The sequence below is a fragment of the Leptonychotes weddellii genome, chromosome 4, assembly GCF_054177405.1.
Source record: "Leptonychotes weddellii isolate Sample4059 chromosome 4, ASM5417740v2, whole genome shotgun sequence".
Classification (NCBI taxonomy): Eukaryota; Metazoa; Chordata; class Mammalia; order Carnivora; family Phocidae; genus Leptonychotes; species Leptonychotes weddellii.
The window spans coordinates 122,666,356-122,675,893 of record NC_138372.1 but is presented as its reverse complement, the minus strand read 5'-3'; positions in this window follow the sequence as shown (position 1 = coordinate 122,675,893).

Below are 9,538 nucleotides of genomic sequence, written 5' to 3'. Positions count from 1 at the left end.
TGACAACGATTTAAAAAATCCTCTTCAGATCCCAACTATTTGGCTTTTCAGATTTCTGGATCAAGTAAGCCATAGCTCTGTAAGAGAGCATCAGAAGTCTTCGGAAGACTTTTCCGTTCCATGATCTTACACAGCGACCAGGCTGATAAAATTTCTCTGTGAACACTGTTTCTCCAAGCCAGACCTAAAAGCTACCGGTTCCCAATCAATTGCTATTCACACTCACACATCTGCACACATAAAGCCACTTTAAACATCAAGCTGTGGGGTCCTGACATGATGACAGAGCCACCAGCTGTCCGGGCACTGCACTGAATTGGGGACACAAACCCCATTTTCCTATGTAAATTGGCCTGGACGCTGCTTCGGCCCCCAACAAAAGGGGACAGTCCTGTTAAATGGGGCCATCTGGCCGTCCCCCAGCCCCACTGACACCTCCAGCCTGGGGGTGGGGATGGGAGAGCGGGAGCGATCTTCGGGGGACCGGGAAGGTAGCTCAGTGGCGCACAGCTGTCACTCCGACCCCAGGGTCCGATCTACAGAGGTTGGAGCAGAGCAGATTCGCGGTGGTCTTAAGCCTCCGGGCCTGGGGCGTCTGAAGGTCTCAGTGCACTCGTGAGATGGGGGAGGGCGCTCTTTGTTCCTGGGCCCCGGGGGGGCGAGGCGCCAGAGCCCCGGGCAGAGTCTCTGCTCGGTCCCCGGGGCCCCAGGGCAGCTCCCGCCCCGCGGCGCGCAGCCGCTGGCGCCTCCATAGCAACCGCGTGGGAGCTCCGCAGCCCGGGAAGGGGAGCAGGGGTGGAAGGAAGGAGGGGAGCTGGAGAAAGGGGCAAGGGAGAGAAAGGAGGAGGGATTCGGGGGAGGCACGGAAGGGGAAGCAGGGAGGAAAGCACGAGAGGTGGTGGGAGCCGGGTGAAGGGGCGCAAGGGAGGCACAGAGGAGGAAGACAAGAGGCGGGCAGGAGAGAGGGGTGGGGGAGAGGAGCGAGGATGGAGGAAAGGAAGGGAACAGGATCAGGGAGGAAGGTAGGGAGAAGGGAGAGCAAGGAGAAGGGGCACCAGGGGAAGAGAGCAGAGGAGAGGGGAAGCGGGAGGAGCGCAGGGGAGGAGCCGCGGAGAACACAAGGAAAGGGAGCCGGAGTGTGGGTGGGGGGCAGGGAGAAGGAGTGCAGGGGAGGCGGAGAACTAGAGGAGCTGCGAGCTGCCCGGGAGAACAGAAGGGGGAGGAAGAGAGGAGGGCGAGGGAAGGAGGAGGGGAGCAGGAGCCCGGGAGGGGGAAGAGCCGAGCAGCCGCCGGGGAGGAGGGCGCGGCCCTAGGCCGCCCCGCCCAGCCCTCCAGGGCACTGTGCCCCGGCCGGGTTCTCCGGCCGAATTCCTGCCCCCACCCCTGGGCGGGGGGGAGGGAGGAGGAGCGGGAGCCGGCGGCCGAGCGCTGGCGCGGGCAGGGACGCCAACCGGCGGATGGGAGACCGCGCTCGGGGCGGAGCCGCGGGAGCGCGGGGCGGCGGGGAGAGGGCAGGTCAGCCGCCGCTCGGCCTCCGCTCCCTCCCCCCGCCAGCGCGGGTGGGGCGCCCCGGGAGCCGGCCGTAGCCTCCCTCCTCCTCCTCCCCCTCGACGGGCGGACCTCTCTCCAGCTCTGCCGACCCTCGGGTCCCCAGAGCGGGCTCCCCAGATCCGGAGCAGCCCGCAGTCCTCCCGGGACGCGCAGACCTCCCCAGGGCTTGCAAGCCGGGCTCCGGAGAGGACGCGCTCCGGCCGCGGAGAGTTCTTAGCTAGGATTCGCTCTCTCCAAGTGTTTTCAGCAGAGAACATTTTCTGTTACAAAACTGTTAGAAAGGTGATACGAGGTTCTGTTTGGAGTCCACTCCCTTCCACCCCGCCCCCCCAACCATGAGGGGCCTCGTGGAGAGAACTTACTACCAATCCTGAGCTCGGGATATGAAACAATATTTTCTGATATCCAGCTGAGAATTTTTGGGAAAAGCCAAGTCACAAACACATCATTCTTAAGTACTATTTGTTGAGCACCAGCTTGCACGTTTCACAAAGTTGCTCTCCAAGAGTTTACCACAAAAATGGATTACTATTACTCTCTGAAAAGCATTTTAGAGTAACTCTTCATTACCTGAAGTTAAATGTGTGAGAAAAAAAAAATTCACAGTATTTCAAAAGAAACCAATAGATATAAGTGCTGTATAATTTATTTTAAAACCTTTATAAAAAGGAAAGGAAAGAAAAATAAACTTTGGACGTTCTCAGCTAACATGGCCTATGGGAAAATGAAAATAAACTTAATTGAAAAAACAGTGCTCACCATAAATAGGTCTAGCTTTCAGGCAGGGAACATGGTTTAAAAAAAAAAAAACTCGGAGAAAATTCACCAATCAAATGTAAGATTGTTCATGTTTCATAAAGCAAAGGTCAAAAAAAATCCTCTCAAGCCTTAAAGAACACTGTTTCTGTGTATATAGTCAGGGCTTTTGTTTCGGTGGCTGTTCTGAAAGTCTTAATCTGTTAACTCCTGTTTTCAGATATTACTCCAAGGAATATTTTTTGTTTTCTTCTACCCACATAATCCCAAATTAGGTACCAATCTAGAAGAAACAGGAAAATTTGTATGTTTGTAATTATGTGTTATCCCATCTGGGTTCAACTCTAACTTTGACCAAAAAGAAAAGATGGAAAATGTAGGCAAACATCCAACTATATTTATAAAGCTCTAAATATTCACTTATTTTGACATACGATGAATGACTTCTAGTCTTTGCTTCCCATCCAGTTGATACGTAGCATTTTTGAAGGCTCACTGCATTCCAGGCATTATTCTCAGCAATTTCTAGATACTAGCATTTAATTTAATCTTCTTAAACTGAGAAGGCAGTACTAACACTCTATCATTTTATAGATAAAGAAACTGAGGTTTGAGGCACCTGGCTGGCTCAGTAGGTCGAACTTAGGACTCTCGATCTCAGGGTGGTGAGTTTCAGTCCCATGTTGGATGTAGAGATTACTTAAAAATAACATCTTAAAAAGAAAAAGGAAAGAAACTGAGCCTTAGAGAGGTCATAAAAGCTACCCAGATTCACACAGTAGTGATCGGCAGGACTGGGGTGAAGACTTCAAACTAGTCATCACTGAGCAATTTGCTCCCTGACCACACTCCACAAGATAGGACTTTCCTTGCATCTTACCTAGAATTGTACCAAATATAACCTTGGGTCAAATATATTTATGGATCAACTGAATTTTTCAGTTTTATCCACTTTTGCTGGTGTTAGGTAGACATGTAGATTCATGAGTCGTTGTTGTTGCTGTTGTTGTTTTTAAAGTAAGTTCCATGGCTTCTTGGCCTTTTGGCTAAGATCGAGTGTAAAGTAAGTTCCACGCCCAAAGTAGGGCTTGAACAGACAACTTCAAGATCAAGAGTCACATGCTCTACTGAGTGAGCCAGGCAGGCACCCCTGTTTTCTTATTTTTTAAAGTGTTCCTCTAATAAATTTGTGTATGTTATTATAAACTTCAGAAATATCGAAAGTAACAAACGTCCAGGGCTAAATCTACTAAACACAAATTGTTAATGTAGCTTCGCATGAGTATTAAGGATTGTGGCAATATTTAAAAATACATTTTCTGAATTCAACAATAAACCATATTATGTTTTTTAACTTGCTTATATCCTGTTCCGTATACCTTTTTTTTTAAGTAAAAAATTTTATGTGCTTTATTCAAGGGAAAACAATCCATGGATTGGGGGAGTACGGTAGCTCCCAAGCAGTGGCACGCTGCTCCTAAGAGATTTGGGACAAAGTGAGTTTTAAAGATTTTATTTATTTATTTGAGAGAGAGAATGAAAGAGAGGGTGCGAGAGAGAGTGCGCGCAAGAGACAGCGGGGGAGAGGGGCAAAGGGCGAGGGGCAGAGGGCAAGGGGCAGAGGGAGAAGCAGACTCCCCACTGAGCAGGGAGCCTGATGCAGAGCTTGATCCCAGGACCCTGAGATCATAACCTGAGAAGAAGGTAGTGGCTTAACTGACTGAGCCACCCAGGTGGCCCCAAAAGCAAGTTTTATAGAGCGTTAGAAGAAGCAAATCAGAAACAGGGCAAGATTGACTAGGAGACTGAGGATTTCCTTATAAAGCCAGCAGGTGCTATTTTCTAGGATAAAGTTAGGGTTAGGGTTAGGATTGTGATTAGTGCATGTTAGGTTTCCTTGACAGGTGTTTCTCATAAGTGCAAGCTGACTTGGGTTTAGATTTGTGAGGTGGGTCAGGCCCTGGGGCAGCCTCCATTTTGTGGGTCCCAATACACTAATTAATTTATCGATTCCCTCTTTTGATCAATTCTCTGGATTTTTTTCCTTTTACAATGTTTTTATTGTAAATATGTTCTTTTGGAATAAACAAATATTGCATGCAAGACTATTTATCTGCAAATTTGTTCTAAATCAAGAAGGAAAAAACGGAGCCGGGAACCACTTTGAAATAGAGATAGATAGCAAAGACACCTGCATGCCATGCTGAGTAAGCCCCTTTCCCTGAGAAGTAACAATGTTAACAGGGATTATTACATATCTCATCAGCCTATTCAGTTAACATCGGTTTTGAGTTTGGTAATTTGCTCTTGTTCTGTAAACTAAACTGTTCCTTTCTTCAGTCCTAAGAAGTAGAATGGGAAGCCAGTCTTCAGAGCCCAGCATCAACAAGAAAGATCTTGGCTTTGTATTTAACCCTTTGCTCGTGAACAAAATTGTTCACTATTTGCCAGGAGCAATGTCACAGGAGTCCTTCAGTGCTCCAGCCAGTGGTACTGAGACTGTTGATCAAGAAGTAAGGTGTTAGCCCCACTCCGGGCCAGTGCTTCCTGATGGTGTTGGAGTCAGGTTGGATCTCAGAGTGGAATACATGGGTTAGGATATTGAGGCATTGCTCCCATAATTGGCTGTTTCATCATCCTCTCTTGGGTGTTCTAGACAAAGGGAGATCATTTGTCTGGTGACCAGTGGTTGCACACATGCATCTAAAGCTTTCAAGGGAACACAGTGAAGAATGGAGACTATTAAAATGACTATAAGCAGAATAATATCCAAAGTTTGGAGGAGACTCTGAAGCCACAGTCCCCGTTACCCAGACCAACTTAGATCAAATAGATCAAAGAAAGACCCCACTGAAGGAGTCACTTTCTGAAGCCAGGTGGCTCGTTCAGTGATGTTCTGTAGGCCAGTGTCAACTTCCCCAGAGGTGTTAATCCAAGTGCAACAAGTTTTGCTGGCCAGGGCACAAACCCCTCCTCGCTCAGCTAGAGGATAATCGAGGGCTAGCCTATCATCAAAAACAACTTTGGCTAGAGTCTTGGGCAGCTATTGCGTTAGCAGCAAGTTCTGCAATATCTTCAAGAGTTAAGGCCTCATTTACGCTTACTCCTACTTAGGGGAGTAGGGATCTGCCAAAGGAAGTTAATTTGGAATCCTGAATACCTCCTGGTAATTTCCATTTGAGTCTGTGGTTCAGGACTGGAAAGGTGACAGTCATGGAAGCCAATAAAATTTAAGGGTCTGTGGACCACACACATGGTTTTATTTTAGTTACCCTTGCCTTGGGTCCTTTCCTTTGTACACAGACTGGATGCAAGTTTCCCCAGGTTTGGGATTGTCCTGTTGCTTATACTTTGACTTCTTTATTTTCTCTCTAATATCTGGCCACAGTCTTAAATTCTTAGGCACCTGTGAATTGGGAGGAATACACTAAGCATTACTTGATGTTTGTACATTCAAAGTCAAGTGGAGCTTGAGCGTTTTCTGCCAAATTCAGCCTCTATAAATGGGTAACAAGAATATACCCACTACCGGGGCGCCTGGGTGGCTCAGTTGGTTAAGCGACTGCCTTCGGCTCAGGTCATGATCCCAGGGTCCTGGGATCGAGTCCCGCATCGGGCTCCCTGCTCAGTGGGGAGTCTGTTTCTCCCTCTGACCCTCCCCCCTCTCGTGCTCTCTCTTTCTCATTCTCTCTCTCAAATAAATAAATAAAATCTTAAAAAAAAAAAAAAAAAGAATATACCCACTACTAAAATCTTTTGCCTTTGCATCTTTTGTCTTCTGTCTGAGTCAGTCCTACAGTCCTTCACTTGACTTAGCTAGGGAAAGAACACAGCTGTGGGCGGTGGAGGAAAGGAGTGAAAAAGAAACAAAAGTGGAACATTTGGGACAAAAGCAAGCAAAGAACTAACTTTTCCCTGTGCAGGGTCAGCAGTGCTGGGAGCTAAAACTGGGCAGGGCTCAGGATGGGGGAGAGAGGGGGAGATGGGGTGAGGACCAGTAAGGTTGTTGAGGCCCATTTTTTAGGCTGAGAACTAGAGGGAGAAGTGCTTCTTGGCAGGCTTGTCTTAGGGGTCAAGCTTGACCTTTCAGCTGACTCACTGGAGATGGGATGAGACCCCAGCCTAAGAGACCAGGCCTCCAGGAAGTTTCAGAGTATGGATTTACTCTTTCCTCTTCCTCCCACTGAAAAGCTGAAGGGGGGGAAGAGGGTGTTTCTCATGGCCAGAGTCATTTTCCCTGATGGCCTCGTGTGCCTGTCCAAAGGCCTGGAGAGCAAGGGAAGAAAGTGGGGCCCATTGTGCTCTGCCTAAGCAGATGCCACTGGCCAACCCTGTCCTTCTGCCTTGACTGATTGCAATTTCAAATCGTTTTGTTTCTTTTAATTTTCTAAAAAGATTTTTCCCCTAGGAAAATAATCCCTCATTAACTTTAGTCCAAAGGTGATTTTTTTTTTTTCCTTTTACAGAATTTAGAAGGGGGGGAAATACCCTGTGGCTATTTTTAACACTTGTGAGAGAGAAGGGATTATTTTTTCTTGCTTAGATATTCTGATATTCCCACCACTGGTAACTGACATTTCCCAAAACTAAAAGTGAAATTTCCCAGTAGGGTCTCAAGTCTGAAGAAGATTTATTAGAAAATAAGAATGAAGAAAACAGAGAGGGAGAGAGAGAAAGAGAGACTGTAAGATTTTTTCACAGGATTCTAATTTTTGTCTCCATAAAAAAAAAATGGGATTTCTTTAAATTCAATTAAATTTTAATTGAATTCATAAGCAGGATCTTGCCATAATATTATTGCATGCCTCGTTTCTCCTTTTTATATCCACAGACTGATTTTTAGGTTTAAAATTTAAAAGAATACAAGAATGTGATTTTTCCCCCCTCACTAAGGAGATCAAACAAAAAGAAGACAATTTAATCAATATCGAGTTTGGGTTAACCAATTCAAAGTGACTAGATGAAAGTCTCCAATGAAAGCATTAAACATCCACTGAACAGAATACGTAATTAGTATTGATCACCATATAATTCTAAGCATCTGTGCTATTCACATAGAAAGGAAGCAATATATATTCTTGGAAAAATAAAAGCAACAACACTATATCTGGACCTCATTAGTATGAGGAAAAGAAAAAAAGGCCCGATACAATGCAACTCATGGCACTGCCACCTTAGAAAACAATTCATTGGGTAGGACAGTTCATTTAGAGAAGCTATAATAATGTCCAGGGATAGAAGCTAAGACGTGGGATGAGAGCTGGGCTACAGAGAAGTCTGAATGAGGACAATAGTGACAGCCTCAAGGATCCACCTGCGCTTTCTGCCTAGATAAAAAGGACTTCTGACATTTTTTCGTGTGCATGATGTTGGGCAGTAAAGTTACACACATTGTCTGCAATCCTCCTATCGACCCTAGGAGGCCCAGCTACCCACTGTATTAATATGTGCTGATTGTACGGGTAAGAAGATTGAGGATTGGGGAGGCCAAGTAACTGACCCAAGGTCACCCACATCTTAAATGGCAAAGGTGGAATTTCATCTGGATTCTCTCCTCATCCTTCCATCATAGTGATTAGTGAGTAGGGGGTGGCGGGGAACCCCTCCCAGACTCCCAAGGAAAAGTACACACGGACAAGCACATTTCAGCTCGCCATCTTCTACTTTCTATTACTCACGTCACTGGAAGAAGCCTCAGAACAGGGGGGTGTTGCTGGCTTTCCTTGTGGTCGGGAGCTTTAGATAATGCCAGCTCTTTGACCTAGAATCGGATGACAACCAGACGCTATCTCTTGGCATCCACGTGTGCTTAGAAATTTCCAGAGGACTGACTACAGTTTTCAGTTTTGAACTAAAAGTTTTGGCCTAATAGAAAGGAGGGGATGATCACTGCTGAGGAGGTGAACTGGAAGAGAATGGTAGAGAAATTTCTTAGTTAATTCATTAGCTGAAACTTGAAATAAAGATGGAGGACAATGTTGATACTTTCACTATTAAATCCCATTGAAGAATCCTCCTTCTGTGGAATTCGCTAATTTGGAAATCATTAGCCTATTTCTTTTTGGCCTGAGGGAAAAATCAGGAATAAGAGACAGGGATTGGGGAGGAAAGACTTCCCTGAGGTGGTGACTTTTCAGCAGCTTAATAGTTAAGAAGGACCCAACCTTGGGAAGCATTGAGGAGGAGGAGAGATTGGGGTGTGAGGATGCAGGGTGGCTATGCAAAGATGCTGTGAAGCTGACAGATTCAATTTTGCTGGGATTCACCCTTCCATCTTTTGTCTAAGAACCAAACTTCCAGACCAAGGACATGTTTTATCTGTACTGATTTTCCCCATTAGTCTCAACTAGACAAGAATGTTTCTGCCCCTTTTTATATATTGCCTTAGCAATGTTTAGCCTTAGAAGTTTGTTGTAGGGTTTCAGGGACATAGGCGTATTTCATGGTCCAAGGGCAAGTGCACCCAGGGTCCCAGCAGGGACTTGGTACCAAACCTGAAAGTCATCGGGAGTGAGGCAGAACACCCTCACCACTGCTGCCCTTTGTCTCTATTTCTCTTCATTAAACCTCTTAACTTTTCACCTCTGCAGACCTGCTTTACTGCTCCTATGAACGTGTGTTGGATGAGGTCACAGAAAAGCTCAGTTTCTATCATCTTAGTTCCAGGAACACTACTCACTGAATCTCATTTCCAAACATGAGGGCAGAAATGTAACTGATCCAGTTCTGTCAAGTGTTCGCCTTAGAGCCCATCATCTGTCGTTGAGAATGTTGATTTTAAATAGGGAGAAAGTTCCCTCTTGGGAGAAAGGGGTCTGATATGAGCTAGGCAGGCAGTCTCCTACAGATGCCCTGTGGCTTTCCACATCATGCTTTAACTCCTCATATCATGACTTCTAGATCCTCTAAAATATACTTGTTTCCTTTATTTCATGTTAGCTGCTACTTACTCTCATTACTTTAAAAATAATAATGTGTCCTCTGCTTTCCCCAGCCCCAAGTTCACAACTCAAAGAGACCCAGCACAAAGAGAACATTGCTCTTCCATGAATCCCCACTCTAGTCTTCTTTTCTCCAGGTTAAGGGGCAGGAAGGAAGGCTGAATTGTTGCAATGCAATCAAGTACAGTATATTCTTTTAAAAAGAGAAGTGATAAAAATTAGTCTCCTTTTTTAGCATTAAACATCTCTTTCCTTCCTTCCTTCCTTCCTTCCTTCCTTCCTTCCTTCCT